Source organism: Schistocerca gregaria, chromosome 2 (assembly GCF_023897955.1).
Source record: "Schistocerca gregaria isolate iqSchGreg1 chromosome 2, iqSchGreg1.2, whole genome shotgun sequence".
Taxonomy (NCBI): domain Eukaryota; kingdom Metazoa; phylum Arthropoda; class Insecta; order Orthoptera; family Acrididae; genus Schistocerca; species Schistocerca gregaria.
In genome coordinates, this window is record NC_064921.1 from 58,230,307 (window position 1) to 58,255,595 (window position 25,289).

Consider the following 25,289-nt stretch of genomic DNA (forward strand, 5'->3'; position numbering starts at 1 on the left):
GGCCGTTAACTTTCCGGTTACCTGCCCTGGCCGTTGACGTAAATTCAGGCACCGTGTCTAGTTTGACCGCTCAGTGTATAATTGGTTGTGGACGCCAATACTTTTTTCGTTGTACCATTGACTGCCGGCCGGGGTGGCCGAGCGGTTCTACGAGCTACAGTCTGGAACCGCGCGACCGCTACGGTCCCAGCTTCGAATCCTGCCTCGGGCACGGATGTTCGTGATGTCCTTAGGTTAGTTAGCTTTAAGTAGTTCTAAGTTCTAGGGGACTGATGACCTCAGAAGTTAAGTGCCATGGTGGGCAGAGCCATTTGAAACATTTTTTCTTCCATTGACTTCTTTGTTGTGTGTTGTGTGCTGGTCGAGTGGAATAGAAGTAATCCTGTCGGTGAGTCTGTTGACTGTCTGTCGGTTGGGTTGTCTTCGGATCGAGAATGGTGGGGTCGCCATCCTGTCTCACCTAAGCGAGCGTTAGTGTTTGAATTCCAAGCCGACCCTCGGAAACTTCTGAGGGCCGTTGGGTGTACTGCCTTTTCTTATTTGTTCTTGTTGTTTGTATTTGTATGGCTTCTACCCGATTTTTTTAAAATTAAGGTTGTTTTGGCCTTAAGGTGTCAGATTGTTTGGGCCTTCAGCCTAATTAAAGAACTCTTTAAGTCAAGGCCTTTTGCCTTGTAAAAATTTAATTTTGGCTTGAGTCTTAAGAGATGGGTCTTCAACCGATTGTTAAATTAAAGTTGTTTTGCTCTTAAGATGTCAGATTGTTTGGGCCTTCGGCCTAATTCGAAGAACTGATTTAAGAAAAGGCCTTGTGCTTTTTAAATATGCGATTTCGGTTCCAGTCTTAAGTTATTGGCTTTCAGCCGATTTAAATGAAAGTGGTTTTGCCCTTAAAGGATCTGATTGTATGGCGCATTCAGCCGGTAAATAAATGCTGTGTTTTTTTGTTTAATTTTCTTGCCTCTTGTAATGTATGGTCAAATAAATAAGGTTGTATGTTCTAGTGTAACTGACAGGCACTTATACGGTCCCTTTCCACAATTTAAACTCCCTTTTCTGTGCTCCGAGTTTTTCAGGGCGTTTCACTGGTAGCAGAGCGTGGTTACGCTTGAGCTTGCCATTCTAGTTTTACTCTTCTTTCGTTTGTGTTCTAAAGCACCGTATTGTTTTGGCTGTTACTTGTTTGAGGTGCTTATCGTAATGGCAGTCTGACAGTGTCCGGGGATTGGCCTGCTCAGAAACGATTACCTTGCTTACGAGTTGGCAATGAGGCGCCAAACGATGGAGGGCAGTGTTCCGGTATTGGTAGCCCGTTTGCGAGCTGCCGTTCTTCAGCCGGTTGACGTCAAAGCGGCGATGGTGGGTGAGACAGGAGCAGAAATTTAATTTTTGTTTGAGGCTAGTAAAGACTTTGATGGCACAATTTGTCTTTTTCAGGGAACACAACCTAGTGACAGTCAGCTGTAAAGGGTGCGGGCACAGTTAATGCATTTAACTAATCGGATAGCGGATTTAAGCACGTTTGATTTGGAAGATTTTCTCAATAAATCAACCGTTGAGTCATGAACTTTGGCGAGCGCATTACAGTTTAAGCTTACGTGTTGGATGGGAAGAAGGTTGAAGGTAAAGACTTCCGGTGCCAGGGAGTTGGTGAGAGTAAGCCCGGGGTGCAGGCCACACATAGGCACTGGAGGTCTGGAACCTCCCAGACGCGTCTCACTGACCGGCCTCTCTCCGAGGCTCTCACTGGCATTGTCTCCTCTCACTTCCATCGTCACTGTCCCTCTGCTAGTCTCTTCCAATACAGAAAAGGGTGAATATGTTCGTATGAAAAAAAAAAATGGTGAGAAAGGGAAAATAAGGATTTACGCAGCTAGCTGACCACTTTTCTATCAGAACCTTTAAAAGAGGAGATATTCGGCTTTTCTGTGGCCTGACATGAACTTTTCTCCCCTGTTATAGAAGGGTTGTGTGTAACAAATACTATAGTCCAGTAAAGTTTTGACAGTTTATTTATATACTTCGACACATTTACATACTTCGATACATATAAAGAACAAAGAAGTACACATAGTATTAGGTTACCACAAAATCATATGTTTTACTTTTTTCTGGATACTTTTCTATCATATTTCGTCGGAAACGCCAGGCTTATTATTTCCATCTCAAGAGTAAAAATGTTATTAGGACTGAGTTTGCAGTCATTCCAGTTTTATGTAATTTTTAGCAGTCATTTGAACTTCTTTTCAGGCACGTTAAGACCCTTTTTAGACCATGGTTTGTAGTATAACTTTGGACACGTTTGTGTCGTAGTGAAGTGCCCATAATACAGAGGCAGCGCGATATAAAATATTACTGCTAAAAAGTACTGGCTAACAACAATGTTTGGTGACCTCAGAACTCATCAATGCCATCACAACACTTGCTATGTGTTCACTACGTCCATTTAATTGAGTCTTTGACCAGATATTAGGTACATATTTTATGTGCGTAACTATGGTAATTTTGAACCTCTGTATCTCGGTAATGGATAATGATATCGGAAAAAGTTTCTAATTTCCCCGTGAATATCATCTTAAAAACATATGGCAAAAGTTTCAACGATCCATCTGTCTGTGGTACTTGTCGTACCCAAAAATCATGGTTCTTTCGAATTTCCTGAGGAACCGCCCACGAACAAGTAGTCCTTTTGTAAGCCGCTTTCAGTCACCTTAGACCACACCTAAGGCAAAAGTAGAAACTGATTTGCACTAACTGCCTGGGCTGGAGGATGAGCGTGATGTTTAAATTTTGATCCTTTACTGCAGGATAGTAGCAGTAAGCCCGTTGATCCAATAGGTATATTAATAGTATAGAGCTATCCATAGCTGTTGACACGGAAACTCTGTTATCAATAAAAAGCAAAATATGAACCTCTGAAAAATCGCATTTTCCTGTGCGGCTGTTTGGAAAATTTGGTACTAAGTTTTCAGGTGGCTCATTCATTCATTTATCCACTCTAACGGATTACCTACAGTACTTAAGCAGACTTTGCCAACGGAAGTTTTATTTCCCATCACACGCACGTTTTTCGCCCTCAAATAGCACGATAAGCGTTTAGTTTATTGCCGTAAAGAATGCCGCAGCCGAGGGCTGTAGATGGTGGCTTTCAGTCTTACATTTTGGGATACGTTTCTTGTGCTTTATAAATTATGAGAATACAGCAGATGATTTTGCAATACTTCTTCAACAGTCCATGTTACATAGCTCAGCGGTACAGAGATCCATACAACCTTGAGCCAATACACATCCACCTGTTGTTCTGTTGTAGTATGTCTAGGTGTGCCCCAGAAGCTACGTGTGCAGTAGAACGTGTACTTAATCTTTATAGTACTGTTGAAGCTACTGTACATAAAATCACGGAGAATATTTCGTGCTGATATTAGCAAATTCAGTCGCATATCATTCGAATATTGAACGATGGAAAAATGATCACGCCTTTGTACGTTCCCTGAACTCTTCTCTCTCATTCTAACTATCCCTATCCGCCCCCGGTAGCTGACTGGTCAGCGCGACAGAATGTCAATTCTGAGGGCCCGGGTTCGATTCCCGCCGGGGACAGAGATTTTCTCCGCTCAGGGACTGGTTTTTGTGTTGTTCTAATCATCATTTCGTCACCATCGATTGTCAGGTCGCCGAAGTGCCGTAAAATCGAAACACTTGCACACGGCGGACGGTCTACCCGACGGGAGGCCCTAGTCACACGACATTTATTTATTCTAACTATGCCTGAGCCTGGCTTAGGACGGGGGAATGGAGTGGTCTCATGGTCATTCTGCAATACAATTTTCTCAACAGAGTTTCTTGAGGACACCCACGAAAACTTAATGAGAATGGCATATCAGTGATAGAGCATCTGCTCATCAGATACACCTTTGTGTAGTCAGTGCTAAATGACACTTCAGGTGGTGTAAAGTGCAACGCCACTGGACCGTGGACGAATGGGAACGAGTGATATGTAGAGATGAATCACGCTGTACCATGTGGCAATCCGACGGAAGGTCTTGGGTTTCGCGAATGCCCAGAGGACGTTGCCTGCCATCGTGTTTAGCGCCAGCAATTAAGCACAAAGGGGATAGTGTTACGATGCTGCTGTGTGTTTCGTGGTTGTGGTGAGGTCCGCATATGGTGCGTGAAAAACAACTCTAAAGCTGAAAGACGTGAATACTTTAGGCTGCACTATGTACGGCGGAAGTTAGTTTGAGTCAGATTAGCCTAGGGACCGATGACCTCAGCAGTTTGGTCCCATAGACACTAACCAGAAATTTCGAAAATTGATCGACAGCGAGAATTGTACGGAATTACAGTACTAGTGTTTCTAAAGGGGCGGTTCAGATAACGATGATAGTATCAGCAAGACACGTCACGCTGTCACAAGGCAGCGTCTGTGAGGGAAGGTTTTGCGGACAACAAGATTCCTGAAGAAGACTGGTCTCCGCAGAGTCCCGACCTTAACCCAGGGGAACACCTTAGGGATGAGCTAAAACCCCAATTCGCGCAAGACTCCAGGGTCCTATATCACTATAATCTCTTACTTCGGCTACTGGAGAAGAACGGACTAACACTCCTCCATAGACAATCAGGTGACACTTTCAGCGACCGCCGATATTTCGACGGGAGAACACCCCGCCATTTCCAAGGCAAACTGCAACGGACAGACGACGTACATGCAAATTTAAAACCTCTTTTCTCGGACTGATGCAGGACAAATCACACACACACTGAACAGTAGCGCCACCAAAGAGATATCGATAGTGAGACTATGAACTCGCAGGTGAGGTAGCGTAGACTCTGTCCCTCCGTTTTTTTGGCAAGGTGGAGAGCCGAATTCCAAACAGAGTTTAAGCGAAAACCTCCATCCCTGTTAACGAGGTTGCTCACTAGTTTAATCTCAACTGCCTCCTTACTAACACTGTCTCAATAGCTGGACATGCATGCTAGTATCTCGGTGTTATTATATAACATGAGATTACCAGTATCCAAACAATGTTCGGCAATAACAGATCTGCTTGGCTGCTGTAATCGTGTGTGCCGTTTATGCTCAGTACATCGGTCCTCCACGGTCCTGATAGTTTGACCAATATATGCCAGGCCGCAGCTACAAGGAATGAGATATACATCCGCCTTACGCAGACCAGGATAAACCTTAACAGAACTCAAAGCCACTCTAGTTTTAGATGGAGGTCGGAAAACACATTTGACATCGTATTTACGCAAAATATGACTGATGTTGTTGGAAATGCTTGCTACGCACAGCAAAATGGCGGGGTTTTCTCCCGCCTAAAGATCGGCGGTCGCTGAGAGTGTTACCTGGCTGAATTCCCAGAAGTTTTTTGAGAGTTGTATACGCTAGGAGAAACTCAGGTCTCACTGAGAGTTTTTCATCAGAGTTCAAGCCACCATGAAGACGGAGGCTGGAGGACCCCCGTATTAATGTGCACTATTAAGATATCCGGATGATTCTAATCAGATGCTGTGGATTTCATTTCATTGAACAGATGTTTTGTTTGCTTTCATTATGGTAGTTATTTATGGTAACTGAACTATGTGGACTATAACAACGAGCACTGTTCTTCGATCAGCTGCATGAAAAGAGGTACTCTAATATGCTGCCTGACAGTTTCTTCCAAAGCTGTGCCGTAACGCATGTAAAATCGAAGAAATGAAGACACATTATATCGGGGAATAATTAATCAAGCGGCGTGGGGTAGCTGTGCGGTCAGAGGCGCCTTTCCACGGTTCGCGCGGTTTGCCCCGTCGGATGTTCGAGTCCTCCCTTGGACATGGGGTGTGTGTGTTGTCCTTAGCGGAAGTTAGTTTATGTTAGATTAAGATTTTAAGCCTAGGGCAGTTTGGTCCCATAGGACCATTGCAACGCAATCTGACTTTCAAAAATCGCCACAAAAATGGCCCTGACTAACATTAGCCTATACGTTTCACAAATCGCTTACCTCACAAAAATCTTGGTTACTCGAACTACTGCAATACAGCGAGCGCCACTACTGCCTGCTGAATAAAAGATTCAAACTACGGAAGGCACTAACTACTGATAGGGATAGTTAGCAAATGAAAGATTTTAATAGAGAACAAACAATGTATTTACCTTAATATCATCAAAAGTCATAATATATATAGCAGTTCATGACATCCAGTCTTACAAATTTCAACACTCCGCCATTTCTCTCCCCACATCCACCACTGCTGGCGGCTCACCTCCAACTGCGCAACGCTACTCGCTGTTAACATCCAGCTGCCCAACACTACAATGGCAGACAACAATGCAAACTAGTCACAGACTGCACACAGCACAGCCAGTGATTTTCATACAGAGCGCTACGTGGCGTTACCAATAAGAAAACCTAAACAGCCTACTTACAGAACTTACCACAAATTCCGAAAATTGATCGACAGCGATAATTGTACGGAATTACAGTACTAGAGTTTGTCAGGAGACAATTATCGTTATTTATATTTTATTCAGTTTGCTTTTCTAAAAAGTCGTTAGCGGAATGACGCAGGCGAACAGAGGAGCCACCTTGGAGCAGTTTTTGGAAGGACTCGTCAGGAGGGTCACAGGTCACTGACTCTGCCGCAGTTGTGTGTCAGGAGCACAGCAGGCAGCACTGAAACGATCTCCTGTGGTGTAAGGCCTCAGTAGTGACTGTTTATGACCCATATCTGGGTAGAGAAGGATCTCCGTTTCAACAAAGTACAAGAAGGGGCTATTGTGCGCAAAACGTAGAAAGCTGAATTACTTTGGGAAACACGAGACACTACAGGTAACCTGAAGGAAAGGTATTGAGCAACCACAGTTTCAGGCACCCTTGAAAGTATGGGACGCTCCCAAATCTTTACACAATGTAAGAACTGCCAGGATTGGCTAATATACGCTGATCAGCCAAAAAATAACAACTACTGCCCACCGCGACGTTGGATACCACCTGGTGGCGTTGGAAGCACGTGGTACGGTAACAAGAGTACATTAGCGGAGCAGACACGGACAAGGGGCACCCTAGAAAGAGGAGCGCTGAAAATGAGGAATTCCGTTGAGTTAAGATTGCAGATTATTATTACGCAGAACCTGTGAAGGAGTACCTCGATGACGGCGAAACTAGTAGAATGTTCACGTGCTACTGTCGGGAGCATGGACATATAGAGGTTGAAAAACAATGAAACTACCACTAGGCGCTAAACGGTTGGAAGCCCACTACGCTTCACAGAACGCGGGTTTCGTAGGCTTGTTCTCACTGATCTGTGGAGCCTCTGCCGAAAGGGCATAATGATGGCGCACGTCCAAGTGTTTAAGAGAGAACCGTTCATCGTATAGTGTTGAACATGGATCTCCGCAACAGACCACCCGTACGTGTTCACATATTGACCCAACGACATCGTCAGTTACGACCGCAGTAGGCACTGGACCATCTGGAGTCGACGGCCGATCAATGGAAACAAGTCGGCTCTTCGGGTGAATCATATTTTGCTAGGTTAGGTCGATGGTTGTCTCCACAAGCGCCGTCATCGAGGTGGACAGCAGCTTGCAACGTCCAGTGCGCTATTGATGCAGTCTGGTGGCAACAGTATTATGCTATGGGGACATTCTCCTTTGCTCGCATGGGACCTGTGGTAGTAATGGAAGACAGACTGACAGCAGTGAACCACCAGCATCCCTTCATGCTTGATGTCTACCCCGACACGGCAATGTCATCTTTCAGCTGTATAATTGTGCGTGTCTCGGAGCCACAACCTTGCTGCAGTGCTTTGAGGAGCATTGTAATAAACTCGCGTTCATATCTCGGGGACGAAATTTGCCTGATCTAAATGCTATGGGACCCATTTGGGTCGTTAACAGGGTTCTTCATCTCGCACACAAATTAACGGCCTGTAATTTAAGCAAATAACAAAATCTGTGTGTAAACATCAAATGCCGCATATCTCCACAAATCTGCTAACAAACTGTCGGATTTCTGATAGGCAGAATCAGCGATGTATTTCGTTCCAAATATGGACAAACAATGTTGGTTGGGTTGTTTGGGGGAGGATACCAAAAAGCGAGGCCATCGGTCTCATCGTATTAGGGAGGCACGGGGAAGGACGTCGGACGTGCCATTTCAATGGAACCATCCCCACATTTGCCTTTAGCGATTTAAGGAAATCACGGAAAACCTAAATCAGGATGGCCGGACGCGGGAATCAACCGTCGTCCTCCCGAATGCGAGTCCACTGTGCTAACCACTGGGTCACCTCGCTCGGTGGTACAAAAAAGTTATTGAGCAGGTGGTCATAATATTTTGGCTCACTAATGTAAAAAAATTGACGGTTGGGCAGAGAAACTCGAGTGTGCTGAGAAGGACACCTCTTTGGCCCCAGAGAGATAGGGGAAGAAAGTGAGATGCCTTGTTTCAGGATGTGCTTTACTGGTTAACTACCTGAAGGAGGTCTGAGGGAAGGGGTGAAGCACTTTGTAAGGAGCATTTTTACTGCTCGGCGCTTGGAAGATCAGTGGCCCAAACAATCCTAACTGAGTAAGGAGCTCAAAGCGAAGAAATAACAGTTTTCCTTTCAGTAATCATTCGGTACAGATCTACTTTACCTTGATGTCTTGATCATGGGGAGGTTTCATCGCTTCATGTCTGGGAGCCTCCACCACTGCCGCTCTGTGACGCAGTCAGAGTAGTGGGCTGAGGGAGAGAGTTCAGGCTAATCTGACTTAGCCGCTGGAGAGGGTCATTTGTGCACCGTCGCTGACCCTGTAGGTCCATCCACAATTTGCTACGGCGAGACCGATCCGTGACTACGAGATCTCGTGTATGGAAGATAACGACATTTTCGTAGAATATCGATAACTGCAGGCTTCACTTTGAAGACTTGCATCCATATGAACAGTTTGGTTTCGAGTCCGGCCCCAGAGGCAACACTTTCCCTTCCTTAGCACTCTCTGTCTTTTGTACAACTTCGTAACTACAGTTGTTTCATCTATGGGCTTATCAAAATCTTCCCCTGCCTCTTTTATCAGATATGCCAAGGAATTACCTTAATACTGTTATAGCTTGTTAATGTTCATGAGCCACATAAACTAAATAAGCCAAATTGATATTGATATTTGTTTCGTATAGTAGTCATTTCAATCGTAATTTTTTATCACCAACTGCGACATAGTCGCTTATAAAGTGATCCAGTACTGTCAAATGTTTTTTATTCCAGTCTTTGGTCAAAATGCCAATTCTTTAGACGATAACCGGTTTCAGTGCGTAATGACCATCCTCAGATCTACAATATACAAATACATACACCTTATGAGGAATGTGTCTTTCACATAACATAGCAATACAACCAGGGAAATGTACAGATAAAATACGGTAATACGTAAAATAAGGTGTAGAATAGGCCACATCGTCCACACAGTCGTTATTGCAACTGGCTACTAAAGTACAGTAGCTACCAGGAATCTGTTTGCATACATCCTCCTTAGATGTCGCTACTGTGTGCTTAGATGCAGTCATCATTTAGGCAAAATAAAAACATAATCTGACAAAAACACATTAGGTAAAATACATGTAGCAGACTTTTAAAATTGATAACTATCATAGAAACTAATTTTGATACATTGAAAGACGAATACAGTTATCCATACAAAATTATTAATAGGTAATATATGAAGAGAATAGGTCCGATCCTTTTATGGTGAATTTACGGTGAACAATTAATATACGTAATACATTGCTTGTAGCAACCTATAAATGGCCTATGAAAGATAAAATATCTATATGACAGCTGAAACAAGACAGATCAACGATCTTCGCCCTCTGTTGGGTCGACCGCCAGGATGTTATGTAGGCGCGCACCGATCGTAAGAACTTAACCACTAGAGGTCTTTGCATACATAGTGATATGTCTCCCACAGAAAATGTTTAAACAACACATTAACAGTTAATAGTAGCGTCATCTACGGAGGATATAGGCAAACAGATTTCTGGTAACTACTGTACTTCAGTAGCCAGTTGCAATAACGACTGTGTGGACGTTGTGGCCTATTCTACAACTTATTTTAGATCCATGTGACGATGCTGTGTGCTGATTATATTTACATGTTTTGACGATGCCATTATGGTTCAAAAAATGGCTCTGAGCACTATGGGACTCAACTGCTGTGGTCATCAGTCCCCTAGAACTTAGAACTACTTAAACCTAACTAACCTAAGGACATCACACACATCCATGCCCGAGGCAGGATTCGAACCTGCGACCGTAGCAGTCGCACGGTTCCGGACTGCGCGCCCAGAACCGCGAGACCACCGCGGCCCGCCGATGCCATTAAGGCCTTATCACTTTAGGACAGGGTGTAAAAAAGGTACGTTTTACCGTATTTTATCTGTACATTTCCCTGGTTGTATGATAGTATATACGTATTGCTGTATTACGTATTGCTGTATTATGTTGAAAGACACACTGCTCATACGATGTAAATATTTGTATATTGTAGATCTGAAGACGGTCATTACGGACTGAAACCGGTCATCGTCTATAGAATTGGTATTGTTATCAAAGACTGGAATAAAAAACATTTGTAATTCTTTATTTTGGAGGGTGTCAGATCACGGGGTCATTTTACGTATCGCCAATTTAGAAGACGATGTGTCCCCCTGCAAATGTGTAGCTTAGAGTACTACATTGTTCAGTGGCTCAGACGTGATAGACGCCACTGCAGTGGAAGAAGCACAGGGAGAAAAACCGCGTGACGCGGACGTGCGGCTGGGACCCGGCTCCAGGAAGAGGGGGCGGTATTCGCAGGCGATGCTGCTCGCCAATAGCCCTCGGCAGCCCTCCGCAATCCCTCCACAATTCCAGCGGACGCGGCCGTCTCCAGAATTAGCTTGCAGCGGCGAAAATGCTGCCGGCAGGAGGGGGAGAGGGCAGAGCCCCACAAAACGTTCCAGGATTGGATTCCGGGCGCGCCGGCTGCTGCCTGCGGACAGACATCCGCCGCGACGAGGGGGAAGAAGCGCCCCCACATCGCGGCAACCAGCGGATTCGTCACGTTGCAGACGGCGTCCCTTCTTAAGGCCGGAGCGTCCTCGGCACAACTAGATCTTCCATTTCCCGGACCTGACGCGTATATCTTTAACACACATTTACTGTAGAAATATAAACAAAATTGTGGTCTCTCTGGTTTCCGGCCCCAAAGTGGACGAATTGGGTTGTGTTATCTCACAGTTTACGTCGCTTTTTGCAAGATATTTCGACGCAGCAGTGTGACAATGTTAAAGTCAACATGAAATCAGCTAAAAGCAAAAAAAAGTTCAGTTCCCATGTTTAATTACTTTTATTTACGTTTATAAGCCGACTACGGTTTTCATTTGTCTCAAATAAAAATAGTTTCGAAAACTTAGATCCAAACCTGAACGCAATATTTGAACGAGTTTTTCGACTTGATTTTTCAAATATCCGGCAGTTGTCGTGAAATACGCGGTCATTATAATTAAATATATTTATTATTATTATTATTTAACTTTAATTATAAATAATTACACACTGGTGTCCAAAATTAAAGCAATAAGCTGAATGTTGCAAGGTTGCGTGTATTTCTCCTCTAAACGAACAACTGTAACATGCGTTCTCTTAGACAAAACAGGTTCTTCGTTTCTTCCCACTTAACAGATTTGCACACACGTTCCAGTAACTGGTCAGTGTGCTCAGTGTGGGATGTGACCACCTCTGGCAGCAATACAGGCCCGACAACGACGGGACATGCTGTGAATGATGTCATCAGTCTCATGTTGGGGCAATATGGCCCATTCTTCCTGCAGAGCTGCTCACTGGCCTTCGAGATGCTGACGTGAAGCAGCCAGTCGTCCTAGTGCATCCTGTGGTATTCAGACCGGGAGATCAAGCACGTCACGTGTGCAATATCTTCCGTTTCGTAGGACACGTCAACCACCGATGGTGTACGAGGTCGAGCTGTACCGTCCCTCGTTACGAAGTCTGGGCCAACAGCACCTCATAACAACCGCTCGTGACGTCTAAAGATCTCGTCACGATATCTCACACCAGTTAAACCTTGCTGATTCACCCGCCGCAAACTTTCCTTATCACCTGTTTGAATGGCCGGCCTGTGTGACCGAGCGGTTCTATGAGCTTCATTGTCGAACCGCGCAACAGCTACGGACGCAGGTACCGAATCCTGCCTCGGGCATGGATGTGTGTGATGTCCTTAGGTTAGTTAGGCTTAAGTAGTTCTAAGTTCTAGGGGACTGATGACCTCAGATGTTAAGTCCCAAACTACACAGAGCCATTTGAACCTGTTTGAGTGATCAACACAATCCCCGCCCACATCATTAGGGATCCTCCTCGCTATCGGTCTCTTCCCATAATGTTTGAGTTCCGAAATCATGTTCCACTTTCCCTCCACATGCGAATCCATCGATAATCACAGTCCAGACCAAATCGGGAGTATCTGTGAAAATAACATTGGTCCCCTATGCGACCATTCAAGCGGTATGTTGACGACTCCACTCCAGTTGTTGCCTTCTGTGAAGACGCGTCAGAGGTGGTCCGACCACGGGGCTCACAACTCGAACCACACGCCATTGTTAAGCACTAATGAAGGACTGGGTCCCTTACTTCGATTGCACATAATTAATTAGGGTCAATCCAACACATTTATTTCAAATAACTTAAATGAAGTTACATTTGAATCGGTCTGACATTAAACAGGAATAAAAAAGAAACAAATTAAATAGCACCTGATATAGTGCGTGAAGCGCGAGTTAAGCCAATAACCATATGAAGTAAACAATTTTGTGCAATTCAAAAGAAAGAGAAAAACAAAATTGAATAAATACGCCCCACTGACAAATGTACAAAAAATATTCCAATACTACTCAAAAAAATACACTGAAGTAGGGAGCAGTCATTCACCCGACAGAACACTTCAAAATGAGTTCAATAACACAGCTGCATTTCCCAGAAAACTGCAAGACATTAAATACACTTCATTTGACGAATAACAAATACTCATTAACATTACGCCACTCCTGTTTGAACTGCAGCGTCCCAAAGAAACAGGCGCTTATTCTGAAAGAACAATTTTTTTATATGTTTAAATTACAGCATTAAGGAATTCCAAAAGACGTCCAATCGAACTGCCCCGCCCAGTCCCCCCCCCCCCCCCCCCCCTCTTTTCAGTTGAGGCACAAATCTTTCCCCTTTCTAGGCGGAGACTGAGCCAGAAACACAGAATATCACAAAAACAGAGTTTTGATGTGAAATCTTACAGGACACCCAGAAGCCGTAACAGACAAGGGCTCGGCACCCACAAATAACACAGGCTAAGAGTCAGGCTGGGAGCACATCCTACGAGAACTTGTTCACACCATGCTCACCACAAACTGTAGACACTACGGCCGAATATCCGCTGGCGGTGGCTGCCAGAAGGACGAAGCAACCGACAGGCCCACGCCGTGCTTCTCACACAGGCACCTCAATTTGTACAAACATCTAGGCCAACACCAACTCCGGACTCCCCTCTCACTGCGAGGCTTGGCACAGTTCATATGAAATGCCTTCCAGGCAGCCAGTAACCGCCGCAGGCGTTTCACGATTACCAAACAGGCCCAGCGTAACAGACGTCACAAGTGTGCTTACGCCCGACCCACAACTCCAATAGTCTCAGCGGCCGCCCCAAACCGACTGCCTCTCGCCGTCCCGCGCGCCCCAGCCGTAAACGCAAAGATGCTCACGCCCGGAGACGCGCCAAAGATAACAAGCCGATCGCTGATGATCGACCAGCGAGCTGACTCAAGAGGTACACACATAGCAGGTCCCCGACAGTAAAGGCCACTCTGCCGAAGCTTCCTGCACACCGTTTACCTGGATGTAACAATTCCATTGGATTATGCTAGCTTACGTCTGAATTGCTGTGCAGTACTAAGGCGGTATCGTCGTGCTCTTAAGGCCAAATAGCTGTTCCCTCTTCTTAGGCCACACGTGGTCGGCCCTAGCCTGGTCTCCAGGATACAGTTTCGGACTCTATAAATTGTCGCCTCATATTCAGGAAACAACAGAACAATCACATTAAGCCATCACGCCACATCAGCTTGCAATGTTCTGCTTCCATTCGTCCTATGCCCCTCCAGGACAGAGTCTGGTGGGCGTATTGTCCGTGCCTCGCTGCAGCGTCTGTGACAGCGTATCCAGCGACTGGGGACGTGGGACTGCTCAGCAAACACTATTCCGTTTTATGGGCGCCTTCACGTCATATTTGGAATGGTTTTCCCTTGACCGGAATGCCGTCTTTCGTACAGAACACGATCGTACGGTGATCTGTTGACAGTTTTTATGATTATATCGTGAATTAGGCACAGGAGAGCCAGACAGCGATTTGTTGCTTTACTTTTGGACACCTGTGTAATTAAAGTTCAAGTTCCAAAACGCTATAAAAACACTGCTCAGAATGACGTCAAATTAGAACAACATATTATCGAAGAAGTGGAAACGTTGCGAAAAAAATTTACGAAAATCTGACCACTAGAGGGCGCTACAAAGAGACAAAATATGAAAAATAAACACGGCGTAGGCGTCCAGATCACTAAATCGTAATCCGTGTGACTTCTGGCTGTGTGACTACCTGAAAGATGCTGTGTTCAATTCTCCGATTACAAACGTAGCTGAATTGAAGGCACACATTGTGTAACACATTCAGAACGTGACCTCTGAGACGCTGCTGTCGAACATGCTGTTTCTCGAATTCGACTCGTGGCAGAACACGGCAAACATCGTATTGAATATAACTTGCACCGGTGTCACGACAGTTTTTAACTTACTTCTATGTTGTTTTTCGTGCGGTTTTTGGCCTCAGGAAATTAAATCCAGATATCATTGTTGCTTCTGTTGCAAGTTTTGGCCTCAGGATAGTTAAAAGCTGGCTTTTCCAAACCGATGTGTTACGCCCTAGCTGTTATGGATGGACTTACCTAAGAGTGCCGTAATTGCTGGATCCCAAATTACTGCTGTAATGTGCCTGTACATGGCACACCACGGTTGGTTGAATGTGCAGTTCATACCATTGCAATCGTATTGCGACTCATCTGTCATTTCTAGCCGAACTCATTTATGTTATGGCGCTTCCAGCGTCATCAAGTACGAAAATTTTCATTATTTTTTTTCCTTCTATGTTGTTTGCCCCTTCTTCGATAATGTTCCGTTCAGATTTGTCGTCACTCTAACCGATAGTTTTTTATGCAGTATTTTGAAACTTTAATTATAATGCTCCGTATTCTGTTGTACTACATCGTAAACTGAAAATATTACCAGTGCTTTAGCAGACGTAATATTAAGTTGGTGCATAAGGTCGTAAGGTTTTTGCTTTGCATTTTGGTATTTAGGTTGCTATGGGTTTATTTATCGATAGTCATTCTTATTTGTAGTTCACCGTCGCTATTAGAGTTTACGTGTTGCCGTCTATCGTTTGGAGATAGTGAGTGAAGGCTGCGTACTCTAGAAAGTGGACTGTCAAATAGAGAAATCGGAACATGCCCGACATGTTCTTCTGTTTCAGTTCACTAGATGGATGACAGCGGCGGAGGCAGCCAAAACCATCTGTGCCGTATGTGGGATCAATGCCATTGGACAGAATGTGTCAAGAAATTGGTTTTCTCGTTTGAAGAAGGATCGTTTTGACATTTGTAACTCTCCACGTTCAGGAACAGGGATTTGACGAAGACCGTTTAAACGAGTTAATCCACAATGATCCACATCAGTGTGCTCGATAACTCGCCACTGTGGAGAACTGTGATCGTTCACCCTACGTCAGACGGCATGAAATGGTTAAGTTTCAAAAACTGTGTGCATCGACTCCGCACGCTCTAAGCCAAAATCAAAAAATCAGTGATGGCCAATATGTGCATTTCTGGTTGTTCACCATGAATTGGCTAGTGAACAGCACCAACCACTCCTGTCTCGTATCGTTCCCGGTGACGAGAAATTGTGTCTTTATGCTAACGCTAGAAAGATAAAGCAGTGATCGAGCCCAAGTAAAGCGACAACTCCCCATATAAAGACCTGCGCCCATCCACCCATCCAGGTTGTGGGCTACGCTGCGGAAGTGACCTAGAGGACAATAATAATAGTAGGCTCAGAATTTTCGCAGATGATGCAGTTATCTGCAACGAAGTACAGTTTGAAAGACACTGCAGAAATATTGATATAGATCTTGATAAGAACTCAAATTGGTGCAAAAATTAAAAACTGTCTTCAAATTTTCATAAATGTAAAACTGAACACTGCACGGAATGAAAAAGCGCAATAACCTTTGACTATAACATCAGTCAGTTACATCTAGATCCGGTAAATACTTAAAAATATGCAGCTGTAGCACTTTGTAAGAACATGCAATGTAACGGTCCCATGGACTCAGTCGTGGGTAAAACAGGTCGCAGACATTGATGCTTTGGTAAAATACTAGAGAAATGCAGTCGGTTTAAAAAATAGATTGGTTGCAACTCACACTTGACACACGTGCTAAGGGACTGCTCGAATGTGGTGGACTACTAGGGGATATTGGACACACTGTATACACAGAAGGCCAGCAAGAATTGTCGCAGGTTTGTCTGACTCTTGGAGAGTGTCATCGAAATGCTGAAACAGCTTCGGATGATTACTCTAGAATACACTACAATTCCCTACATACCACATAGCACATAGTGATTGTGAAGACAAGATAACGTTAGTTAGAGATAAATTCTATGATATTCTGAGCAACATTCATCCGGAATGCTTAATAGATGTCCTGCCATCATGTCCTTTCTTCTTGGCGGTGTTTACCATGTATCCCGTTCTTCATAATTTCAGCCGAGAACTTCCACGTTCCTTACCTTATCATTCCACATAAGTTTCAACATTATTCTGTAGCATCGCATCTCAAATGCTTCGATTCTCTTCTGTTCCGGTTCATCCACAGTCTATGTTTAACTATCATACAATACTGGGCCCCTAACGTACAATCTCAGAAATTTCTTCCTCAGATTACGGTCTATGTTCGATACTAGTAGACTTCTCTTTGCCGGGAATGCCCTTTTTGCCAGTGCTAGTATAATTGCTCCGTACGTCAAGGCTTATTTTGCTGCCCATGTAGCAGAATTCCGTACCTCCATGTACTTCGTAATTATCATTTCTGATGTTAAGTTTCCCGCTGTTCTCATTTCTGATACTTCTCCTTAATTTCGCCTTTCTTAGATTTACTAGATTCTTCATTCCAATCTGTATAACCTGTAATTCTTCTTCACTTTCACTGAGCGTAGCAACGTCTTCAGCGAACCTTATCATTGGTGTCCTTTCATCTTGATTTTTAATTCAACTCTTGAACTTTTATTTCCATTATTGCTCATTCGATGTATAGATTGAGCAGAAGGGGCGGAAGTTTACAATTCTGTTTTGCACCCTTTTTAATACGAGCACTTAGTTCTTATTGTACCCTTTCGGGTTCTGCACATACTCAATTTTATCAGAATTTCGAACTTCTCTTATCATTTGACATTGTCGAAAGCTTTTTACAGTTAGACAAAATCTATAAGCGTGTCTTGATTTTTCTTTGGTCTTGCTTCCATTACTAACCGCAACATCAGAGTGGCCTCTCTTATGACTTTGTCTTTCCTAAAGCCAAACTGATCGTCATCTAACACATCCTCAATTAACTTTTCCATTCTTCTGTCTATTACTCTTGTCAAAAACTTGGATGCATGATCTATTAAGCTGATTGTGCGATAATTTTTGCACATGTCAGCTGTAGCAGTCTTCGGAATTGTGTGAATGATGGTTGTCCGAGAGTCCGATGGTATATTGCCAGACTCATATGTTCTACACGTTAACATGAATAGTCGTTTTGTTGTTGCTGCCACCCTCCTCCTCCCCCCCCCCCCCCACCTCCGTCTACCGACCTCCATGATTTTTGAAATTCTGAAGGAATGTTATCCACCCCTCTTTATTATTTGATTTCAAGCCTTCCATCTCTCTTTTAAATGCTGATATACTGCACTCTTTTTACGGCAATTATTTCTTTTCCGATTTCTACCCGTTTTCCATGCTGCACTTCCTATTCATTTCATTCCTAAGTGACTTGTATTTCTGTATTCCTGAAATTCCTTGAACATTTTCGCAACCCTTTCTTTCATCGCTCAACTGAAGTATTACTTCTATTACCTACGCTTTCTTCGCACTTACTTTCCTTGCACCTACGTTTTACTTTCCAACTTCTTAGAGACGTCCATTCCGCTTCAGCTGAGCTACCTACTGACCTACTCCATATCGCAGTATCTATAATCTAGAAGAACTTTAAGCGTACCTTTTTATTCCTTTGTACTTCCGTATCCCACTTCTTTACGCATTGATTCTTGCTCACTAACCTACTCTTTGTCACTACTTCATTTAACTCTTCCTTATTTGATTTTCTTGCTAATTTTTGTTCTTGCAAAGTTAATGTTAGCGTAGACATTATATCCTGCTCATCATCCTGACTTGGCAAAGTGTCAGCTGATACTGTACCATGACTTAATGTACGTAACTCATCTGTTGACTCATAAGTAAAGTCGATGTCAGAGCCATTTTCTCTGGAATCGTCATTCCAACCAATCACCTCATTTTGACTAAGTCTTATGCATCCTTGGTTTACATTATCATTGTTTACCGCTAAACCTGCATTTTCACTGAGAATTCTTCTCGGTTTATCAGCCGAGTGGTGGGGTCGACTTGTCGCAACGTTTCGATGAGTTTCGTACCCATCATCTTCTGGCGAAGTGGGTACGAAACTCATTGACACGTTGGGACAAGACAACGCCACCACTCGGCTGTATCAGAATTCTCAACGGGATCACTGGTTATTGAATTTATCATTTCGCGTTCATGACCAAAGTTTCTATCTATGTTTTTAGTAGAATTATTTTTCCTAAATTTGACACATTATTAAACCCATGTCAGACTTCACTACGACTTACTAATGTTACTAATGTTAATGTTCCATTTGCATATCTTAGGCTGCTATATACAAGCGCCACACTTACAGTACTTTTCCTCCACTACACACTGCGGTTTACACTCGTAGCTGTGGGCTGCGCCGCAGGTTGGGACTCCGTTGAGGCGGCATGCTGAAGCTCACTCTTCAGACGCGCCCTGCATTGCTAAAGGTGCCGACCGCTGCTTGCTAATGCCGCACCAGTTGTCTGTGGCTGCCCCACACTTCTCTTAGCACGAATAATCGTGACGTGATGATTTATAATGCAACCCCATGGGCCGTGCACACAAAACTGAGTTTTATTCTCGTTGCACTTAGATATTTCCTATTCCTGCTTTATACCGAAAATATTTCCATGGCAACAAAAAATTTGACTTGCAGCATCAATTATTATAGTTAAACTGTTCAAAACCAGTTCAAACACAGTTCGAAGCCTACTTATCACAGTTCTGATTCAGTTCTCTGGTCATTTACAGTTCACACATATGACAGTACTTACACGGTTCACTGGTCGGTTAGAGTTCACAGTTCTCGCTAATACAGTCCTGCCTCATAATTCCAAAGCACTTTGACTTCCAAGATGTCCCCGCAAGAGACGCCATGTACTGCAAGTGTAAGAGTGAAAAAGATTGGTCGAGAGGGATTTATGTTTATATGATAAACACCTTTCCTCGAAAATTTCATTCCTTCATACCTCCTCTTTATAACCACAAATGACGTGTTACTAATGCCATTTGCACTAAAACTGCAGTACGCGATCGGTGCCTAGTAGCTTTCGACGCCCTAAGTGGAATGCATAAATCCTGGATAGTCTTCACCAAATTATAGTCTTCTCTAGCTGTTGCCCCCTGCGCCGGAAAGAACTTGTAGGTCGCAAGTCTCATATCTGGAGGCGGTATAAACTATCAGAGAAGAACTCGTATTGCAAAAATAATTAAAATTTGAACTGGTTTATTTAAAACCTGATGAAATTAGCTTTTTATTATCAGAATACGAGAAACTGCAAAATCATAGTACACTTTATGAATCACAAATAATTTCCACCTTCACATTTTCATAGAGAATATACAAAATGATGAAGTGCGTATGTAATTGCTATCAAACTGTTCTCAGTTACGTGCCCAGAAAACCAGAGATTTCAAGTTAAGTTCTTAACCAATACCAACGGTGGCAGACAACATGTGTGTCCTCTGAAACTGTCGAACCAGGTCTCTCTCATCTTACAGCCGAACTATTTCGGCCGCCATCTAAGTTAGGCGCCATCAGAAGATCTCCGAAGTACTTCGTCGGCGTTCTCGTTTAGCAACTGATTATGAATATGGTAATGAACACTTTTCAAATAAAGGAATGATAGCCTGCAATTCGGAGATGCTTTCACGTGAAATGCAAGTAAATTCACTGTTTAGTTCTTTTAATACTAATAACAGAAGTTTATCATTTTGGCGATAAACACAGTAGCCAATCGCGGAGGAGGATCACAATTTAGGCGGTCTTCCTCCCTATACCCGTACCGAATATAGCATCTGTTAGCCATGCCTCACACAACACTACACTGCGTCAATTTTCCACTGCTGTCTTCGTAACTGCTTTAAGACGCTCTTCTTGTAGCTGAATATAAAGGTTGTAAAGCCAGAAATACTACAGTGATAGTACAGCCCATAAAATGGGGTCATATGCACGTAAGCATTTATATTTGAAACAACACCAAGTAGTTATTCATACTCTTGGGGACACCAATTGATTCAGCGAATTAATAACGAACTGAGCATTATTTGCTCATCATCATGGTTCAGCAACGAGAGAGTTTGTTACGTTCTACAGATGACAAAGACAAATGCCATTCCCTTGACCCTCATCGTAATGAAATAATATTTCAATGAAACTAATCACTATCATAGGTCATTAAAAATGAGTTCAGGCTGATGTAAAGATTATATAATTACTGTCATGGGCCAATGAATAGAGTTCAGCGTTACCTAAATTTTAAATAATATAAAAAATAAAAATAAAATGAAATAACATTTCAATCGTATAGCAGCTCGCGAATGTCACTGTTAAACAAAAAATTTAAGTACATAAATATTGTTGATTCACCATCGTGGACCACAAACTCATCAAGATATAAACAACTTCATCATGATATAAACGTTGCATTTTCACTGTCATTGATCACAATACATGAGTTCATCATGATATAACTATTACCACTTCATCGAAATAAATAACAATACAAATAAGTTAACCATGACGTGAACATTATCCACATTACACCTCTAAGCTCAAGATGTCAGAACATGTAATTATTAAATTTGCAACTAGGACGGCCAGTAGAATGCTTCTGTCATGCTTGTCGCCCACAACAACATCCATTTCAGTGTGACTTACGAAGTCGGGATGAGGGGTACACTTAGCATGGGAAGTCAAGGCCCCTCCTATGTCATTCCTTAACAGATCAATTAGCAAATCAATTATTAACAATTTATTCAAAACAAGCTTTTATACAACAGATTAGAGGCAATCAACACGTGGCCGTTCTTAAGACAATATCAAAATATACAGTAAGAAAAGCTTACTTAAAAGAAGAGCCAAGGAGTTTTCAAGACTTAAGAGACAAATTACAATCTGAAGGTGATTTTAAAGGCGCCACAAATAATCACCTTTTTTTAAAGGCAACAATCTACTATATACAAGTGATTCACAAGACACACCAGTTCGTTACGATCCAAAATAACACAAGGATCACCACAAGTTAATTAATACAATTGATTTCCAAGTTAATTAAAAACCCTTTTTTAATATACATATAATAGGTTAAATAACTACCAAACGGGCAGTGACGCCAGGCTGCCCATCAGGGAGCCACTTCCCATTAGCTTCTGTGCACCGAAGCAGAACATGGCGCAGCTCCCACACACCTCAACTCGCAGAAAACTGGAACACAAACAGACCGCAGAAAACATGGCAAACACCAAACAAACATCAATTAATATAAGTTAAAAGATCAATAAACAATATAAGTGAACTACTAAATGATATCAATAAAGTGAGTCACATTTTTCGGCAATTTCAATGCTGTAAAATATTCAAACTAAGAACTGTACACAAATCCAGTGCTGAAAATATAATATAGTTTGTCAAAATTTCCACATATGATTAAGGCCGACAATGTGTACAAAGATGAAATGGAAATAATTTCAATATATTATCACGTTATTCAAATGCATAACTACACACTTTAATTTCGTTGCATAAGTCTGCGATGTAGCTGCCAATTGTTCAAGCTGCGAGGTGCCGGGGCTAGCAGTGTTTTAACACTAAATTCTTCTCGAATCTTCATATGGAAGTGATGCTCTAAGCCCCCCCCCCCCCCCCTTTTCTAACTCCTACTTTTGCTGTTGCACATGGGTTAAGAAAAAACCCGAACTGACTAATCTACCCTGCAAGTGGAGTAGAAAAGAGTTTGGCACCTGCAATAATTTAATTTGATGGACATTAATTAAATAAAGTTTCAGTAACATAGTGAGAAATGAAAGGATTGCTCTACCGATTAACAGAAAGAAAGTTCTGTCCAAATTAAAAATTTGATTTATTATGACTAAACTCAAAATCATCAACAAAACACATGAAACATTCAGAATACTTAAAAATGGATCAAATTGGATACTCAAATAAATGCTGTGAAGGTGAAGTTGTCCATAAACTAGATTGTGACATTTATGACGAAGTGGTGTGTGGAGCCAATCCCTTGCAACTCAAATGTTAAGAGAAACACACAACCAACCCAACATTAATTGCTGCTACAGTAGTGAGAATTCATACAGTGAACAACCAACACAGACAAAGAAAAAGAAGAACAGGCGCGATTTGCTGCGCTCTGATTATCACAGTGCAAATTCTCTAATCTGCCGGTGTTGCGGACATGCATTATCAAGCTGTCTTCTTAACTGCACGGACACGATCTGGCGTACCAGAAGCGATGGCTGGTTGCTTCGACGTCCTAGTCTGGTTGTTCCAGACTAAACACTTCCTATCAATACATTTGCGCCTCTGAGGGAGATGAAGAAGGCTCACCACACAAGCACTGACAGTACAGTGATTGAATTTAACAAGTGAAGTCACACAGTAACTCTGATACAGTCAACTTTAGCCAAAACTGCTCAAGACAGACAATATAGGCCGCTTGTACGCAGAACGCTCAATTTCCAACTGTACTCGGAAAGTTACGTTGAAGTCGAAAATTCAGCAACTTCGTCAAACAGTTACAAGTAAATGAAAGTATATTAGACAGCCAACATAAGGCAGGCTGTCCAGAGCAGCGAGAGCTCAGTCTTGTAACCTACTCCGACCAAAAGGTGAGAGCCGACAACCACAAGAGCACCCATACAAACAGAACACAGCACATTCCCGCCCCTACGACAGTGGTCGTGGTTAAACGTTCCAATCAGCAGCTCGAAAACCGGCGGAAAATTCCACTCTATTGCCGAAGCTCTACCATTCCACCTATGGAGATTCTTGACTCTAATTTCCGCGCCGTTTCTGCTACGTCACGGAGCTATGCCCTGAGCAAGCTAATCACAGTTACAATTTTGCAGAAAACGCGGGAATTTGCCCGCGAAGACTGCATGGGAAGACAAGTCATTCCCACGCCTCGCTGGTAGCCCGCCAGAAAGTGTTTTCGCTAAGTTTCTGCGAAGTAACGAAATCTCTAGCCCAGCCGCTCTTTCAAGCCCCCGCAGGCGTATCTCTACCGTTATTATGACAATGTCGGTGTCTGGAAAGCATTCACTCGACTCCCTCACACCCGTCGGCTTAACCTTTTCAAGATCCGCAGAGCCCGCCTGTCACCGGACCACCCGGGTGACAAGAGACGCTGCGTGGGAAATCCGCGTGTGAAGGAATAGCAATTTTTCACTGCATGCAATTAGAGAGGAAAATCGAATTACTCAGAGTAAGACAGAAATATGAGAGGGGGCTTCTGCCACCTCCCAAAGTTTTGCATGCAGAATATTACTAATAGACTATGACATACTATCTTTAATACTTTACAGTTACTACATCTTTTGAGAACCATGACTACTAATCTCCATGTGATCACACACCTTGCCGGCTGCACTTACTTCAGCAACACGTACATTACGTGAACGAACGAACAAGTACACTCGCTGGAACCCAAATCGTTCAACGAAACGAAGTTACCAAAACCACTTACACCGACGATGGAGAGCGTTGTTCGTGATGGTCTCGAGGGATGGGTCTCTGTGAGAAAACAAGCTCCGAAGAAATGCGACGAGCAAGCCCGGAGCTGACATTAGGCCAGTCCGCCACAAACTGGCGCCCATCTTGCAAGGTAGACCGGTCGCTCCGCTGGTGACCGAGCCCGCGTCTCTTCCTCCTTCGTCCCCGCTAGCACGTCCTCCCACCTCATAGCGAGTCTGACCCTAATTCTCCGACCGCCAAAACAGCCGCCAGATCACAACAGGGGCAAAGATCGTAGTACAGCCGGGTAATCGATAGTCACGTGCCAAAGAGCTTGTGTGCCAGAAAAGGTGAACCACGGCTCATCCAGTACTTTAATCTGTGTCACCAGCTCTCAGTGCGACGGATGTCAGCCAGATACTGTCCTTTCCGCTCAATGTGTATCGTACCTAAAAATCGGGCGAATACGTTGACATAAGCACTGATGGTTTCACCTTCTGCTATTGTGCATCATTGTTCCACGCGAGTATGGATCATCGCGCAGTGCCGCGTTGCTGCCTGGGACGCGAGTGGCACACCGCAGGGGGCCGTGTAGCTCGCCCTTCAGCTCTCTTTGGGGTGCTGGCGTGGTGAGGGCGTGGCGCCATTAACTCTGCGCGCCAACTCCAGAGTCATTGCCCCGGCTCGGCCTTGGCTGGGTGGCTGCTGGCCACCGCTCTGCTAAGCCCCAGCCCCGCTGCCGAAAGGAGGGGGAAGGACGTCGTCGCCGACCGCCCTGAGTGCGTGACCTTGGGCCGCCCTGCAGCCGCAGAGAACGGGGAACCTGCCGCGTTGCTGTACGTCACCGCCTTCTTGAGCGCAACTGACCATCCTTCCTTTATCCTCGCCAACATTTGCTTACGGCATACAAACACATTAACATTAGTGAATGTACTCGACACGGAAAACCTTTCCCCTTTTGCTCTCATTTCTGCACACACAGAAGGATCTCACTAAAGCTATTTCTACTATATATACCCAATTATCAGTTTGATTGCACGCTCACTCGATCATC